The sequence below is a fragment of the Chelonoidis abingdonii genome, chromosome 9 (genome assembly GCF_003597395.2).
Source record: "Chelonoidis abingdonii isolate Lonesome George chromosome 9, CheloAbing_2.0, whole genome shotgun sequence".
NCBI lineage: Eukaryota > Metazoa > Chordata > Testudines > Testudinidae > Chelonoidis > Chelonoidis abingdonii.
The window spans coordinates 74,094,418-74,113,507 of NC_133777.1; the positions used below are offsets into that span (position 1 = coordinate 74,094,418).

General features: G+C 36.1%; 1 protein-coding gene across 6 annotated transcripts in view; it reads left to right on the forward strand.

The window, feature by feature from the left end:
- The first annotated feature begins 18,104 nt into the window (after positions 1 to 18,104).
- The window catches only part of CHD2 (chromodomain helicase DNA binding protein 2), an 81,923-nt gene continuing 80,937 nt past the window's right edge, over positions 18,105 to 19,090 (forward strand). For 2 of the 6 annotated variants that reach the window (XM_075069698.1, XM_075069699.1), the window contains exon 1: positions 18,421 to 18,989. The gene's annotated coding sequence lies outside the window, so the exon portion shown is untranslated. Of the gene's footprint in view, positions 18,378 to 18,419; positions 18,990 to 19,090 lie in introns of those variants that run through there. The other 4 variants (XM_032783022.2, XM_032783011.2, XM_032783014.2 and 1 more) reach the window with 4 other exon arrangements.

A 19,090-nucleotide genomic window follows, 5' to 3' on the forward strand; every position in this document is an offset into this window, starting at 1 on the left:
GTTTTTTTTACTTTAAAGGATTTGCATTCCATTTACATTAGCAGGTACTGAGAATTTAATTTACACGTAGGAGTCCTCAGTGTGTAATATTATGTATGAATTTAAAATACTGACTTTTAATAGAACTATCTGTGAAGATTTTACTAGGCTGGGGAATATTGGGGATGAATAACTGCCAACCAGTTAAGTTAAGCCTTTTGAGGAAAAGCAAACTTGGCAGTGCTTATAGTGTTATAGAGCAATGTTTGGGGACTGATTAAAGGTCAAAGATGCTGCAAGTTTTAAAAACTGTACTCTAAAGGGAAAAGCTGATACCTCACTTAGAGAGATCAAATAACTTGTGGCTAAAAATTCACAGAAGATGACAGCCATTTTAACATCATAGTTTGCTGTTAGTGGGGATTTTATTTAACTTTGCATGGCTTAATATTTTAAGGGCTTTTGCATTTTATGGAGTAAAGGAAAGAATTAAGGGAAACTACAAAAAACACTGCTTGGTTTTGCTTTATGAAATATATGCTGTTACAGTTTTGATTTCATCTTTATGGTTAATGGTCTGGTAATGGTAAAAATAAAAATAAGGGGGAGGGGGCAGACAGTTTACCTCTTTTCATGCAAAAAATACGAACTGTGTATGTGATGTTTCATAATCCCATCCCATCACCAGTGTGTCTCTTCAGATGTAAAAACACCAATATTTTTGTTGCCAGAGATTATAGAGTGTGTGTGTGTGTATATATATATATGTATATATATGGCCAATGCTGTCTTGATTTAGTCTTAACTCAGTACTCTTAAACATTGGTGGTGTTTTTATATTTTTACAAATAATCTTTTACAACCTTTTAAAAAGCAAAACAGTAACATTTGCATTTGTCTTTTCTTTAAAGATAGAACTCCATAAATGTTTACCTACTTGATGGCTGACTGGTGTCCAGGCGGATTGTAGAGACCTAATTTTTTTTAGGTAAGAATGGGTTGTTCTAAGTTTTTACACAGCATCTTTACCACTTTCAGTTACTTTCTTGTCCTTGGGGATTTGTTTAATTGTCTACTGCTGTGCTTTACTAGGAAAGGTAAAAGTGACCTTTGTTTTGCAAGTCTTAGTCTTAAATTGAATGGGGTACACTACAAAATTATTTGGATTTTAAAGGGTATGTTTTAATGTATGTATAAGATGCAAAAATGCCCCATTTTAAAATTTCATGTAAAGTGTGTTTGATAGGTATTCTGTCAAACTAATTTTGTTCTAATAGCTTAAAAGATGAATTAATCTCTAGCAATCTACACTGAATTTTGGTGAAAAAGCTCGTCACTTCACTTAATGAAAACTTCCTATTTCATTTACCCTTTTTTCCTAAGTGAAAAAATGTACTGAATTTTGTAAATCATTTTGTATTCTGCATTATAAAGTTAAATAAAAACAAGTTCACCTAGGCATATTGTAGATTTTAAACATGGCATCAAAAACTGAATAACAAACATACACGCTAATTACAAGAAGTGTCTCGGGGGCCTAGCTGTTTTTTGAAGAGCCTGAACATTTAAGGTTCTTTAAAGAATTTATTACATTTATTATTTCTAATTTTGTACCATGATGTTACTCATGTGCTTGTTTTGTACTTCAGATGAGAACTGTAATACGCAATCACTAGAAAGTTGTGTTTAAAGAAATATACTAATACATTTAGATAGTCCTATGGCGGAAGTGTAGGTGGAATCTCTTGGATAGCTTTTGATCTTTTAAACAAACTTCTTTGTTCCTTTTTTAAAGGATTGTACCTGGGTACTGTTTCTTTGCTGCAGTGGCTGATCTATTAAACCTGGAATAAAAGGAAATGTTCAAAATTCTATAGTGTTCATATCAGGTAAGTAGTAATAGGGATTCTGTTAATCTCTTAAAATTCACTTTTTCAGCAGATAAGCATTAAACTTACGCTGTGGGATGTTTAAGGCATTAAAGGGTACTTAACACAGTAAATGAATGGTGTGTTGCTCAGGATTTGCATTCAAATTTTAGTGCATACTAAATATAGTTCATAATATTCTTGATGTGATCTCTAAATACCATCTTTTCTCAAGATTATGGGACAGTCCATTCAGTAAAAGGAGATGGATCTGTTTGTACCGTCTAAAATATATTGCATGGTAACATAAATTAAAAGTAAAGAATTTAGAAACTCAAGGCAGATATTTCTGTGTTTCTCCATATGCAGCAGCACATAAGTGTGTAAATAAAGTTTGAGTTAAACTTCAGGAATACATTGTTCCTGAATTCATTACTTCATGGTCATATTTCAAGTTTTTTCAGTTTGGGCTTTCGTGCACTTCATTTAAAAAAATCGTTTTGGATGATTTGCTGTCTAAAATCCTACTGCTATAAAAATGAGAAGCCAAAGCACTAGTAGGGTTAGAAACCTTATTATTTCTAGAACTTAAGTTGACTAATTTTCAACTACCTTTGAATTTGAGACATCTCTTTATCTTACATTTTTAGATTGATAAAAGGTAACATGGTTCAAATGTAACTCGGCATTGTCGATCTTACTTGGTGCTTGTGTTAATAAGTTTTCTTCTTACAGGTTACCTTACTAATATACAAATTCAGGTCATTAAATCTTAAGATCATCTTGATGAAGAGATTCAAATTAACTGAGAATACTAAAATGAATCTTAATGAGTTACATGTGTTACAGTGTACCCCCAAAACTGTCTTAGATAAAACTAAAAATTAGCAAAAATCAACACCATTCTCATAAGATCTCCCACTTGATAGAGTACAGATACCTGTTCTAGCTTGGAGGTTAATTTTAGCCTGTTCCAGCTAATTGCTTTAACTATTCAGCTACAGATATGACTTTTCAAGTGTCTCAGCTTGTAGCAGTTCATTTTACCCACACAAGAGTTCTTGCCAGTATGACACACAAATCAAACTAATTTATGTAGAGAAGCGGTCATATAGCTTACAATGTAGGCAGACTGCAGGAAAACAAAATTTTGAATGAGGATGCTGTGTAAAATTTAACGTCAGTCATGTAATTGTATAATATGAAACTTGAGAATTAGGAGTCCTTAAGAAATTATCTGGCAGTTTTGAAAAGATGCATGTGACATCTGATGTGAATCTTCAGTCTACTGGAACAGAATGCTACAAAGTCCAGGCCTCTCAGATAATCTACTGATGAGAAAGCCAAAACAGGCTTGTAATTATAGTAGAGCAGTACACTCAAATCCTGGTGATAATTCTTAACACTTAATCTGTGAAATTCATGATTTTTATTCCTTTGGTGAAGCCCATTTAAGATAAAAAATCTTGAGTCACGGTTGACCTATTCATAAATACAAATATAAGTTAGACATCATAGGTTGACCCAGTTTGGTTAGCAGACACTTTTATAAGGGCATTTGGAAAAGAATCCTTTGATCTTTATGACCGTGAACTCATCCTGTACCACCATGGTATTCTTTGTACTGAATATATTGTGAAAACTATGGTCTCTAATGTTCTATAATCATTTTGACTGTTGTTTAGATCCTCACTTCTTGTCCCTTTAATTCAAATCTTACATATTTTGATCTTTATATTGGCAGCTATTCTTTAAATACGTTGTATAGGCCTCAGTCAACTCAGTTCACACCTCTAGGAAATCAAGGAAAGATCTCGCTTCCAGGCACCTGAGAGCATATTAATGTGTCATAGAATCCATAAGTTTGTTTATGCTCTGGAATCATTTTAGTCCCCATTGCATGTAACCAGAAAACATGACATCTAAAAACAAGTGAGCCTCACCTTGAGCAGAGTAAAGAGACCATGTTAGACATACAAGACTCTTTTAGAGCTTGGTAGCATGCCATCCCTTAGGGAGAGGAGCCATTGTCTATGGAGCCGAGCATTCTGTCTCTCTAGAGCTGCCAGTTGTGTAACTTGTAGAATGAGATGTTAGTGCAAAGGACATCCGAAAGGCTGTCTGGAAATTTCAGATACTTTGGTTTGGGAAAGAGGTAAAGTGTTCGTGTTTTTTTTTACTACACTCATTCTGCAAAGTTACAGCCATTAGGCTAATTAAAAATCTTATTTTTATTCAGATATCAAGTAAGTTAAACTATAAATGGGAGATGCAAATGCTATTTGACTTAAATTAATATTTACTAGTGAACAGTTTCCTAAGTGGGATACATGGCATAAAACGTAAGCATTTTAGTGATGCATTTTAGTTAGTGTTTTTCTATGATTATAAGGTAAATAGCTGTTTTGAATAATATGAGTGTCAAATGATAACATTTAAAGTTGGAAATTGAAAGTACAATGGGCATGTAGTTTGACAGTTAAGAAAACAACCACTAGTGAACATGCAAGAAATATGATTTATTGCCATCCCACTGCTATTCTCTTTTTTTGCTGGGAACTTTCTTTTTCACTTCATCCAGTAGACACTTTTGACAACTGTCTGCTTACCAAATGTTAGCTCTTCTTCAAAATTATCCACTGACATTTAAATCATGTTCTTCAATCTGCTTTCTTTGTATCGACGTTGGTATATCTGTGTCTTTGATGGGCATATAACCTGAGCTAGAGCGAATAACTTATTGCTCAGTTGAGTGTCATGAGAAAAACAGAATTGTTGTAACCAGACGAATGACTCTGAACTAGATAGTGATACGCTTAGAGTGTCTAGTGCTTTCAAGTCAGCTTTCACATGCTTTGTTGTTACTTTATGAAGTCTCTATGCTAGATGTTTCTTTGAGAGGGAAGCATAGATGTAACACTCAGTTGGACAACAACTTCTTTGTTAATTACTTATCAAATTTGAGGTTGCTTTGCGAGAAATCTCTATCGGCGATTGACGAGAAATTAACAATGAATGAAACAATTGTTGGAATGCTATATGTGATCTTGATAGCAGCTGTTAAATCCATTTTATACGATTTTGTTATATCCTTATATATATACTATGTAACTGTCAGTGCCTACTGTTACACTCAAGTTGGATGGATACCAATTTGTGAATGAGACAGGCTTTTGGAACAATTATTAAATTACTTGGAGTGTTCCATTTGCAGGTGGTTTAAATGGAATGATGTGGAAGGGGGAAATATAAATAAAGGGAGTAACTTGAGAGAAAAGGTATTAGTATCAGATAGAAATCTAACGTTTAATATTAAAATGTTGTGAGAAGTTATTATCATACTTTATATTAAAGATTGCATTTATTTACTTCAGAATGTATTTTATGGAGAAACTTTGTTGGCCAATGCCTATTAGCAAGGATTTAATGATTTGATAGATTGGATTAAGGCACGTTAGGTTAGGTGATTTAGAGCTAATCCTGTAATTTAATGAGTGGTATGCTTTTTAGTCTCTCAATAGTTTGAATTTTTAATTTTATTAATTGTTTTTTTCATTCGGGGAGATCTTTAGGATTACATTATTATCAATATGCTCAGCTGAAAGTGTAACTTTAAATTGTCTTAATTTATCACAAAGAGAGCTTGGGTATAGTTTGCTTTCTGAGGCTTTATAATTGTTGTGGTGTGTGGGTGAGATTCTATTAAAATGTTTACTGATATTTAAGGAGATTACTTAATTATATGACTGTAATAGTCTTTACTGACATATCATCTGAGCTGACCACTGTTGAAAACTGGACATAGGTATAGAATTCTATGCTGTTGTAGTGCCTAAGAAAATTGTGCATGGCAATTTGGTTATATGTATATAACTGCGGTATCAGTTCTTCGAAATTGAGGCAACTGTTTAGAAGTGAATGAAGTGGAAATAAGAGTAGGCTAAAGCCTAAGAGCATTTCGCAATATCATTTCAGTTCAGTGGGTGCCTGGTAGTTTTCCATTATTTGGTTTCAAAGTGCTAGAGATAACGTCTTTTTCAACGCTCCTGATGTGTCACTGGGATTAGATGTCGAGGGTGTGAAGGGTATTTAAATTGTGGAGAGTTTCATAAGTCTTTTGCCACAAGGTGATTGCCTAAGCGGTATGTGAGGTATTTGTGGATTAGGGCATATCCTTTGACAAGTGCTGTATGCTTTTTGGTTGTCTTTAATTGGGTACGTACTCTCCCCAACCACATGGAATTGTGGTGGCAGCTTTGCGCTAGGCTGAAGATGGCACTTTCTGGTGTTTATATAAAAATCAGTGAATTTAAGTTTTGATGTACTGATTTCCGGTACTTTTTTTAATGTATGTTTTCCCCTACAGATGTGATGAGGAATGTGGTGATCTCAGGATGCACAAAATAGTTGATGTTGATTGAAGCACTGGTAAGTTATTTTTCTTAATATACTTGCATATTGCATCATAAAATATGTTTTATAGCTATAATGTTTAATTTGCTGAAAAAATTTTGATTGAAAATGTCCTTAAACTTGATTGACTTGAAGCATATTTTAAATAAACCTATTTTTATTTAAAAGTACCAGAGTCCTAAACTCTTCTGGTTTTGGTGACGTTATGAAATGCACCTTTTTAAATACTAATTTCAATCAATTTTAAATCTTTCCTATAATGCTGTGGCACTCTTCCATTTTTGTGAAGTGACTTCTTGATGAGAACAAAGGTTAAAACATTAAATCAAATTTGTATTTATACAGACTACAATACATCAAATATGTTACTTTGTACAAATAGTACAGTACTCCGTCAATATTGTCTCTATTTGTGGTATAAAATAGAAAATCACATAACCGAATTAATGTCTTAAGCATCCTATTATTAATACCATTAGCCAAGCTTTGTCCTTGTGCGCGCCTATCAGCAGCAACAAGAGTCCTTAAGCAGACTAGTTAGTAACTACTTCAGCGAGTTTTCTAAGACTCAGAGCTCTTTCCCACCTTCTTATTCCAAAGATCTGTAAATTCACAAAGGATGCTATGAGTTTAGGGTATGACCTGCCACTTTGAGCAAGTAGTTTATAGGGTCTCATTTAGGAATAGTCCTCCATTCAGTCAAAATGCAAAGTTGTCAGGTTTGAGTAGGAAAGAAGACTTGATTATATCTAGTGCCACCATTTAGGATGAAAATGGGAATACAACTTGCTTGTTGAATTATATTTTGCTAAAAAGAATGTGCCCTGGGACTACTTTGTATGATCTTTAAAACAGGTATTGAGAGTCAAGTTTCTTTTATCTGCCCAAATTTAAGTCCTTTTGTTGACTCAATATCTCTGCATAACATTCTGTGTCCTAATTTTCAGTGGATTTTATGTTTCTGCAGAATTTAAGTTTGCATTTAATACTTTTTTCATTTGTGAAGATAATCTTCCAAATGTGAAAAGTTAACTCATTCAGTGATGTTTTCCTTAGTCTGCAGACAGCCTGAACCAGTAGCTCCAAGGTGACATTAATCCATCATCATATTAGGATGATAACTCTGCAACCTGAGCATGACTGTTTCATTGTGCCTCACATTAGTAGAGACATCCAGCTAATGTTGTTCTCTGTTCAAACTGCCTTCCACGCTTCCGCAGGTGCCAAAAACCCAACTGTCCCCTCCCTGGCTGCCAAAGCATCTAGCTTCCTACTGATAACTAATTCAAAAGTCCTGCCTTATCTAGACAAACCCCTGGAGCGTATTGTAAACAGAAAATTGGTGGAGGAGGTATAAGACTTTGTTTCTACCTTCAATTATTTTTATAATTAAAATAATTGGGGGTAGAATCATACTGTTCTGGCTCCTTCTCATTCTTTAAAAGCCTTAGTTCTTAATTTAAATTAAGCTATTTAGAATCTCCAAACTGCAACACTAGAGTACTGCAGAATACCAGGACCTTGCTGCCAAATTTAGGTGCAACTAGTATTGTGTATGGTGTCTTGCTTTTTTAATTCACTGACTACGTATCATTCCCCTTTTTGGTTCCCTTATACCCGCCTGGTCTACTTGTCTTCTCTTTTTTGTGCTGCTTTTTTTTAATTCTTCCTACTGTGTTCCAAGTAATCTTCATTCTTCTAAACCCACTTTTGCCATGCTATCCACCGAAGCTATTGTGTTATCTTCCTCAGCCCTCTTGCTCTGTCTCAACTTCTGTTAAAAGTATGGGAACCTGTATAATTTCTTGGTATGTCATGGAAAAGAGGGGTGAAAGTTAAGGTTAACAGTTAAATTTCACCCCAGCTTTCCCTATGCCCTTCTTTGTCTTCATTTTCTTTCTCTAATTTGGATTATAAACTCATTGTAGTAGGGTTATGTTTCTCCAGCAGCAGCTGAAGACATCCCAGTTATCTTGTACATAGGAAAGTTATTCACTTCCTTATGGTGCTTTGTAATCTCTAGGCAAGATAGACAGAAGTCCTGAACTTAATTTGAGGAAGAATTATCTTTAAAATATTCTCCTTTAAAATGTGTTTGTAAATTAAGATTAAATTTAGGACTAGTGATTTGTCTAGGGTATTTGAAAGTTTTCTTGAATAAGAAATAAAAGATTTGAGTGTCATCTAAACTTTTTTGGAGTTGGTGTACCTTCTGCATGGTGATTTTCGAAGATTTTATGGTGGTGCTGTTACCTTATAATCAGCCTTGCATCATACTCTTTTTTAAGAGTAGTTCTGTGCTTGGTTTTTTTTTCAGCAAATTTTTCGCTTTATGTTTTCGCGTCAGCCATTGCTTGGGTTGAGTTTGTGGCTTAAAAGTATCTCGCTGCATTTGTGGTTTCTACCAGAAGTTTACTTTTTTAACTTTGGTAAATTGTCATAAGGTACTCACCTGGCACTTGGAGTATTTTTGCATACTTATATGATGGGGATCGTGTTACCTGCACAAAATTTCAGACATCTTAAGGTGCTCAGTGGCTGTTTGGTTTGCAATGTGTTTGTCCTCCCTGGACCAGCTCTAATCTTGAATTTCAAATGTACCTTAAACAGGAGGAGTTACTTTATCAAACATTCTGATAAAGACCAGTCTATCGCCATGATCTGATGTTGGATGTGACCGGAAGAAAAAACGGTTCTTTGGCATCAACCCCTGAGCTTTAACTAATGCCCATTGTGCTCTAGTTTCAAAGTTAGTTATCAGACCAAATACTTTGACGTGGTAGCTATGGTAAGATAAAACTTCCCTGAGAGCACTACACGAAGCCACACCATTGTCTTGTTCCTAAATGTGTCAGTTAGAGATAAAGGTCTATATCATACAAATTATGTCGCTGTCTATTATTACTCAATAGAACCCAACAGTACTTTTCATCCCTGGTCCAATGACTGGTCACTATGTTAGATTGTTCATAAAAAATATAAGATACCAATAAAAAAATTTCCTGTTAAATCAGTCCTTTATCCAAATCTACCGTGCAAAAGACATCCATGATTAGGAGCCCTTCATAAAAATAAGAAAAAGTAACAACAAACAATAATTACTACTTTCCATCTGGTCTACTTCCGGAAACATACGGTCACTAAATGTCTCTATCATGCATACTTCCAGTGGAAGTACAAACAACTTTTTCCTAGTAAACTTCTTTACGGGATTTTAGAACAGAACTACACACCACCTCGTATGAGGTGCCCTTCTTGTAACGATGCCTCCCAGTGAACATAGGTATTCATACTTGCATATATATTATCATTTACTGTGTGTAGCCATGAGACACCTTCCTCTCTGAGATGTAAGTGTGGTGGAGGAAATGATCCTCATCCTTATTAATCCACATCCTTTTATGTGAATTTCTGCCATAAAAGAAGAATCTGGTACCACCTTCATATATTATGGCTAATGAGGGCGGCAAGTAAATTCACAGCTCTGTCTCTGAGAGAAGATTGGCTTTACTATTCCCACATCTAGAATGGAAAAGTGCTACTAAACGAACTATTGTAGACAAAGATATACAAGATAGCCCTCTATGTATCTCAGCTCAAATGCGTAGTCTCGTGAAGATAAAGATTTTTGCTGTTGTAATAATCCTGGCCATTTACTCGACACTCCGTGGGGAAAAGTATAATTATCGCCCCTCAGCGTTTACTAAAACTTAGGGAGTGAAAGTTTGTTCCCTGTCCCATTTCCTTTGTTGTGATTAGTACTCTCGTAATCTAACGGGAATTTCCCTAATAACTCCATTTACACATTAAAGCTTTTACTACCTTTCGGTATAGAGGTGAAGTTATTACTGCAAAGCAGCTTATAAAAAAACGCATTGACTCCTGTCCTTATAATTTTTGTTTTACGCGCCATCTGGTGATTGATTTCGCCGACAAAGCACTCTATGAAATATAGAGCTTGACATCTGTGTCTGGTTTATTATCGAGTATTTACACTGCCATCTTTCGTGTATGATATATTGTCTAAATTTCTTTTTATGTCACATGCGTCATTGGGTTTGGTGGTATTATCTTCCACCTCTAACTATGATCACTTTCCGAGTTGAGTGAGTAAAGTCCTTATGTTTTGTGGGTTTTCTTTTCGACATACGATACAAAATGGTTTATAGGAAATATCCCTATCGGAGTAACACCTTTTAGGGGTTTGAGAACCTATGGTGAGTAGATTGTCTATTTAGATTTTCAAATTAACAATTGTAAAATGGCATAATGAAGACTCATACCACTGAGAAACAATAAAATATTCATTGCATCTTAGATAATTCGAAATTTAAATTTTATTTGTTGACGAGCAAGACAAGTTATTGAGACTTATTCACTCCAAGAATAGAAATGATGATACGATACTTTTAAATTAGAGAGGCATAAAAATTTAGAGTACATATATATCTAGAATATATGAATTTTCAGGTAGTGAAGAGTAACGACTTATTATAGTGCTTGTATTTAATGATTACACCTAGGTCTGGTAAATATTTCAGACCATCGTGGATGTTGTTATTTGCATTGACAAGATTTGGGACTGTTTACCTTGAGTATCTTTTGCGCAACAAGGTTAGAATGAGAGAGCACACTCGGATACCTAGTTAGCATATGTTAATAAAAGATTATGGCGGTTTCGAGTCAGTCTGTCCTTAATATCGTTTGGCAAAGTGTATATAGAAAACATTAGAAAATACTCACAAAAAAACCATTATGGCTAATAAAATAGCTCAGGGCTTATTGGGAGTTAACCTAGAGCACAATATCTTTTGAAACAATAAGTGCATTGTGTTAGATATTAATAGCTAATTGACAACCATAACTAGAACAGCGATTGCGTTAGAAATAGAGAGGCGATATAGAGACATGCGTTTCTCTGGTAGTGACAAATCGAGTGTAATAGCGAGATAAGAATGCTAATGGAGAACCTTTAGATCAATAGATGCAAAGACGAATGTTAAGAGAGAGACCCTATAAGTTTATAAGACTATACGGAGCTACTAAAAAAAGAAGACACAAACCTGCTACTGTACAGTGCATCTTTACACTGATGAGAGGACAGAGGTAGGGTGAACTCTAGAGCTTTATATAACTAAATCAGGAGGAAAAGCCCAACGTGCTGTAGAAGTTACATAATGTTTATCTGGAACGAGAGTGAGGAACTTCTATAACCCTTGGCTAAAAACATAAACAACACGTGTAGTTTGTAAAGCTGATGTTTACTAGATGTATGTGGTTTGCAGAATCCTGGTTCTTGAGAAAATAGACAATTTTAATCACCACACAGTAATGTTTAAGCTGTGTTGGTTTTTATTTGAAGATAGAGACATATAAATTTAGAAGGTATTTGCCTCATAATTGGAAATTGAATTTTAAACATTCCTTTATTTTTACATGGCACAGTCTGATGAATAACAGGATTTCTTCCTACTTACGTTATATATATAGTAAGTAAACTTTCTAGATACATTGATGTTAATGCTGCATAGGTATCCTTGTAAAGTATTACAGGGCGGATAGAGTTTAAACTATTCAAAGATGACTTATGAGATCAGGTATGATAGTCATTCAGATTACCACTCGAATAGAGTGTCTGCGGTGTTGGGTTATCGTTCCGAACCAATGCCATGGTACAGACTGGCAAAGAGATATACAGATTATACTCGGCTGAACCACAATAGCTCAGAGCAAATATTGTCTCTGCCATAACGTAGCCGGCTGAGGTCACTTTTTAGCTATACAGACACAATGTATATTCGGCTGAGGAACCCCAGAGTTCAGGAGGATAAACCGGGACCTGTATCGGAGCTGGAGGAGGTCTCTTATCTAGTCTTCAATCCCCATCTGCCGGATATCAACAAAGCGAGGTGTTAAGCGCGAAGGGACCAGTTCTCCAAGTAAAATCACAGAGCTCATCTAGTCAAGCCCAGCGCTTGTCAAACCCCACCCCCTGTACCTCACAAAAAACGCATAATCTAAGGAAGGGATTTGCACTCCACACGATATCAAAAACCCAACCCCAAGCCAGCAGGACTTTGCCGCAACCTACACCCTCACCAGGATACCTACTAATACAATACTCCAGTTGCCTAATTGCGAGACCAAGGAGACTTGTCCTCACTAGTGAAAAAACCAACGTTTCTCCTAAAACCCGCAACTCCCTAACGTATACACCGCTCATCCGACTCATTCCGGTCCTTACGCCACTACCTTTGAGAGTGAACAACATAAGTTCTCCTACTGCCTCTAAACGGCAGTTCTGTCATCTGCTACACACCCTAAACCTGCGTAGCCACGATAGTCTAGACATGCATTGAAGACATCGCCGTATTACTCTTGCCATGGTGGAATCGCCTCCAGCTTTCTGCTTCACGCAGTTGAACAGCAGCTAATCGGGAGAAATATAGTTACGATTCCTCCTCCTTTCCGTCTTTTGGAACTCCCCCCCCCCCCCTTCTCAGATTGCAGCTTCTCTTGAAGCTATTGCTGCGCTATCAACTGAGGATATTACTCCCAGTTCTCTCCCCTCGCCCCTTCCCCCCCCCCCCCATTTTTTCTCCATTCCTTAAGCTTGCCACAGTGTGAGCTAAATTAATCCCCAGCCCCCTGCAATCACTGTTTTGTCGCCCGCTCGCCCTCTCTGCTGATTCTTCTCTCTTCATTACAATTGTATTTTCTACGATGCCTTCCTAGCTCCACGTGCTTGATGGGGCATCCCCCTAATATTTTGGGTACCAGTGTACTCCAGACTCGAGGCCTCTCCTCTGGCACTCTTTCACTGTTTTCTGAGCATTCTTTGTAGTGTGGGGCCCAAAATTGGACACAGTACTCCAGATGAGGCCTCACCAATGCCGAATAGAGGGAAATGATCACGTCCCTTGATCTGCTGGTAATTCTCCTGCTTATATAGCCCAAAATACCGTTAGCCTTCTTTTATCCAGTCACTTATATTTGCTTTGCACTCAGTGGAATGACCCAACAAAAGTAGGTTTTCATGGGTTGAACGGCAAAAACTACAAAAAGTACTATGGTTATCAGATCAACACTTGGCTTCCCTTATTTCTTACAACAGAAGCAGTAACCATAACAAGAAACTTGGTGAATTTCATTATGTACTGGGTATCCACTTCACCCACCCCAACATTCCAAAATATTTGACACTGGCAAGAATTGTATCAGTGTTATTCTCAGGGTATTAGAGAGAGAACGTGGGTTTTATTGGACCAGAAGATGGTCCAATAAAGGATATTGTCTCACTGACCAGATTTGACAGTGTGGTTATGTCATATTTTGGTGCCTTAATCAGATCTTTAGTTCCTAAAAATATTTTGAAACATGGACTAATCTCCAAGTGCCTAAATTGGTTTAAATCTACATTAGTTTGTACAATATATGATACATAATACATTTGTAGTAAGTTTTTCAGTTTAGAGAATATTAGTTAATAGCTATCCCCCACTAAAGTAGAAATACCACTTGAATTTAAAAAACAAAACAAATCAATAGGTATGTGAGGTTGAAGATGGGAAGGCCCTGTGATTTGAATATTCTACCTACCCTCAACTTGTTACCTATATGATGCAACAACTACAAGTTGAATCTAAATAGCTGCTCCTGTATTCCACTTACGTTATGTACCTCTATTCCATGTATCTGAAATGGGAGGAAAAATCAGTTCATCCATATAGGAATACTGGGATATGAAACATAATAAATGGCAAATCGTTAACCCGGAACAGATTTCTGTAAGGACTTCATAGTTAGTTTTTACATAGTTTGACTGGATATTTTGAAGTGAGACTAGTGGCACTGGAATAATGCGGCAAAACACTCAATTCTACTGTCTTTTTTTTTTTTGTAATTAATTTTTGCAGCCCTTCTTACCTGGAAAGATTATGCCTGGAGGTTTTTTTTTTAAGGGACCAGATAGTGGTAGAATTGGCTGTAAAATTAAACTGTGTGTTAGTTAAAAAGCCACATTCAAAAGAATAAATCGAAAGAAGGAAATAAAAGATCACAAATGTAAAGTTAGAATGCAAATTCACTATTGAGGAAACAATTATTGAAAACCATTTCTTGTACAGTTCAGAGGGTTTTGCCTACAGTGAGCACTTCGTTGATGGCTTGTAGGCTTTGAGTTTTTTTTTTTGTTCTGCCATTTAGTTGTTTCCTGTTCTTAAGGTTTATGTTTATATGGGTGCAAATAGCAGTTTAAACAAGTACATTAGTTTTTGTCTTTGGATCACATTTGGTTTGTGTTTCAGTAGCAATGATGTAATTTAAAGTCAAGAGGCAAGGTAACTTGATCTGTTGGGCCAAATGTCCCACTTCTAATGGCAGTCATAATAATGGTTCATCTGGACACTTCTGACTTTGTCACTGATCTGGTGCCTTAAGCCCTGTTGCTGCTTTATGAAGAGCAAACTTTGAATACATGGCTGGAGGAAGCATGGTTGGAGAGTGACATTAAGCTGGTTGTGTTGAAAACAGTGAGACAAAGCAGTGTAATTTGCATAATTTCCATCTGATTTTTGACACATTGGCTCATCCAGTAGCTACTGAAATGATCATTCCGTCTGTTTTCTGATATTTGGTCACTTTAAAATGAGTATCACCACAGGTTTCTTTTTCTAGACTAGAAGACTAGAGCCAAGATGGCACAACTTTTGCAATTTCTATTGACTTCAGTCAACGCCTTCATATAGTAACCTCGCTTTCATACCTTTGGCATTATTGTGTTTGATTACTTGTGTGTTCTAAGCAGAGAGAGGGACATTGTTGAAAATTTTATATAATAGCAAAAAATTAAGCTTAGTTTCAACTTGATTTGAGACTTTGGCTAGAAGTACGTGTGTTTTACATTAACTTTAGTAGATAGGTCAATCCAGTAAAGTTTGTCACCAGAGATAAAATCCCTCTGTATTTAATTTAATAGTTCCCTATGCAAAATTTTAGTGCTGAGTTCATTATGCTATAAAGGTTTCTTGAACTCTTACTTTCCTCTGTAGTATTTATTTGTATTTTTGAAAACTGTTACATGTCATGCTGCCAGATGTGCTCATGTTAGTTGGTGAAAAAGCAGGTGTTCTGGCATGTATAATTTATATTGAATCAAATTCATGAAGCCTTAGTTCTAAAATTCATGTTTAAAATACCTTCAAGGTACATAGTTGAATGTTGTCTGTTTAGTTTAAGGATAAATTATCTATATTCCAACAGCATTTTTCTTTTAATTTTTTTATAAAGAGTCAAGTCAGATGAAGAGTGTCAAATGGAGTCTACGAATGGGAAACCAAGATGGCAGTTCCACTGTTGATTGAGAGGTTGAGGAAATGGACTAATGAATGAGTGCTGTGATATATCCATCCAAGACAGGGACACTTTAACATGGACTTCAGTGTTACTAAACCAGAGAAGATTTGGGTTTGTGATCATCCTACCAAAATGGACTTGAATTTCTAAAGGGTGTTGTACAAGTGTACAGAAAATTGATCTGTTTTTGAGGGATGGGTGGCAAAATTTTATACTCCAAGAAATGTATATTTAACAGGGGAATTAAGTTAATATCAGGTATATTACTGCCTATTTGGGCAAAATGTATTGTTATGCTCTTTTTAAGTGACTAATTTAATAAATGTTTTTTTACAATTTATTCTTGGTTTGTCTTTTTCCTGGCTGAAAAATACTTAGAATGTATTGATGTTCAGGTGCATTAAATTTCTTTGATCATTGGTCTCTGAAAATGAGAAATATTTTTAAAGCTGGTAAATACTGAGGGCTTTGTAAGCTTTATGAAATACTTGAAATATGGCTATATTTGGTTTCAAAGACTCCTCAGTTTGTCTCAATGTCCAATATTTTATTTTTAGTTACCCATGGAGTTAAAATGTTCAATTTTTTATTTTGTTCAGTACTTGGTCAGTTGTCAAAGTTGTTTTGTTAAACTTTCTGAAGCTATCAGGATGGTACAAATTTCAAATATGTTGACAAACTAGGCAACAAAATGCATGGTCATTGGCTTGCAGTGAAGGGCCATCCTGAACTATCTTTGTTTTTGTTTGTGCGGAGGAGTATGTATACAAAGTCTTTATAGTGAACTTCAAATGAGATGCCTGAACAACTTCTTTGCTAAATTTCATGTGCTTTGTGTTGGAAACTTCCGTTACATTTTGGATTGATTAAAAAAAAAAAGTACACCATTCTAAAAATTTGTACTTCAGTGGAGTTGAGTACCTTGACTTAAAGAGTGTTTAACCAATCTATTTAAAATGGATTAGAATTAGTCTGTACAAGTGTCCAGTACAGTTCATGGCCATCCTGTATACTGTGAATTTCTTGTTCACTTAATAATTCCTTACAAATAAATGTTAAGTGGAGTTATTTGATCTTTCTTGTTACTAGATTAAAAACACCAAAGTTAACCTATGTGAAGTAGTATTTTTAAAAGTCAGTTATTGTTCAATAATCACTTTGCTACTTATGAGAAATGTATGGTATTGGTCAACCGTTGGCTACAGAGAAACAATTTTATACTTAAATTTCATCTTGAGCAGGTAGCCCAACGTTTTTCTCCTCACATTTGAATGCTAGGACAGACCTGGTGTTAATTGAGATAATCTGGACAAAACGGATCTCCAAATGATGACAAATGTAGATTCAGGATGAGATATGTTCAGCTGTCATTCATTGAGATGAATTGTTGGAAATCTTCATTCTAAACATATGATAATGGCTGTTCATAACTGTTTAATCTTGTAGTGTTGAATGTACACACTTAACTCGCCAGTCTTGTTTCTGCCATTTATTATATGGTGTGGTTGAGTATTAGACTATCTAAAAAAGACTGAGTATTCAAACTAATAGAGTTTCTTTGTACTGTTAAAGTTCAGTTTGGAATTAGTGCTCTTTTTAGATTGTAATTTATTTTTTTAATTTGTGCTGCGTGCGCAGAGGGTCACTAGCTTTCTTCTATATTTATATAATCACTCCCCAGTCAATATTGCACTATTTTGGTATAGCACATCAAATTTACACAGTCCTCATTTTACTGCATTGAAGAGACAGGGTGGATTGACTGAGGGCAATAATGGGAAGGATGTGGGGGAGCTGAAAGAAAATAACTTGGGTTTTACTGGTAGAACTTGCTTTTGGCCATTGGTTGGGATACTGTACCATTTTTGATGCACTTAGTATAAAGCCCAAATCAAAACATTACCAAAAAAATCAGAACACGGATGCCTGTTTCCAGTATCTTGTAAAATGGATAATAAATGTGTGAAAAGCTTAGGTGAGGCTTCTAGTTGGTTATCACTTTTGCTTGTTGGGGGAGGAGTGGTGTGCATAAGGGTATCTCTTGTGCTTAGATCCCTTCCAATTCCTCAGTGAGTGGTGTTTTCTCTGCCAGGACATACCTGAGATTTTACATGGCTTGTAATAATTCTGGACCTTAAATTCTACATTACTGTAAAAAGTCCACTTTAGGATGTTAAGATCTATTATAAACACTAATGGGTTAAGAAATGGGCAATACTCAACCTGGGTGCTATATTTTTTTGCAATAGTGTGTTCAGTTAATGAATTAAAATAACATAGCTATGTTTTTGCTCTTCTCAAGAACCACTAGGGAGGCGCTGTTGAGTTGAAAGGGTTACTGTCAAACTGCTTTCTTTAGGGTGTAGTGACTTTCCATTTTTCAATCTTAAATTATAGGTACTGAGTAACAAGGGAAAGGATTATTGATTGAAGATAGATTTTTTTTTTTGATTGAATTTTTAAAAAAAAATTGCTACCCCTTGGGTGGGGTTGACTTCCAAGGAGGGTTGTTGCTCAAATCTGGCTATTAGTCCCTCTTCCATTCTTTCAAAATGGCTTGTTACAGCACCACTTCCTGTCCAGGGAGGAAGTAATTTTAGCCCATGGACTGAAATATTTAGCAAATCTTTTAAAACAAAAGAAACAAATTACATTTCTTTCTGGCTTGAAAAGGGTGTCTGAGCCAGATGGGGTTAAGGTGCCCCCTCAGACGGGGTAGTTTGAAGAAGCCAAGGATGTAGGGGGGTGGCAGACACCCTTTAGGTGGAGGCTCTCTCTTTTTTTGGTAGAAATGAAGGGGTGGGTCTATGGTACATCACCTGAGTTGTGGGGTAAATGTGGAGAGTGTCAATCAAAGGCAGAGCTCAGAGCTGGGAAGGAGCTCTAGATGGCGGCTGTGCCTTAGAGAGAGCGCGCTGAGCTCCGTGCCTTCCCAACACTTTACGCAACTTTCCCTAACTTTTGGGCAGCCTCAGGGGGCCCCCAGAGCCCCTTATCTGTTCTAGGCACGAATCGGGGGCTAACTGAGCCTTTTTCGGGCAGAAAAGCAGCTTTTGGAGGCTCTCTTTTCGTGCCTTGCTGGAAAGAAGAAGCCGTGGAGAGAGCCCAGGTCGTTGTTTTTCCAGCTTAGAAGCCATGGCGTACCTCCATTTTTGTGCGCTCTCCTAATGAGCTTTTCCCCCGGACATTTTTTGTCCTAATTATCGCTGCTTTTGCTTTCACAGCAGTATATTTTTGGGGGTTATAATCTATTTATTTTTTTATTATCTAAAATATATAGTTATCGTTTTACCTCCAAATATTTTGGATCTGATGTTTTTCCACTACCCGAAAGTAATATCGGCTTGGTCCTCCTGGCGGTGGTGCATGGATCAGGTAGGTGGGCAATTAATATTATTAATTTTCAGATTTCTGCCGTTTTTGAGTACTTTGACTTTTCGACCGATTTGAGCTGTATTGGGAGTGACGCAATAAAA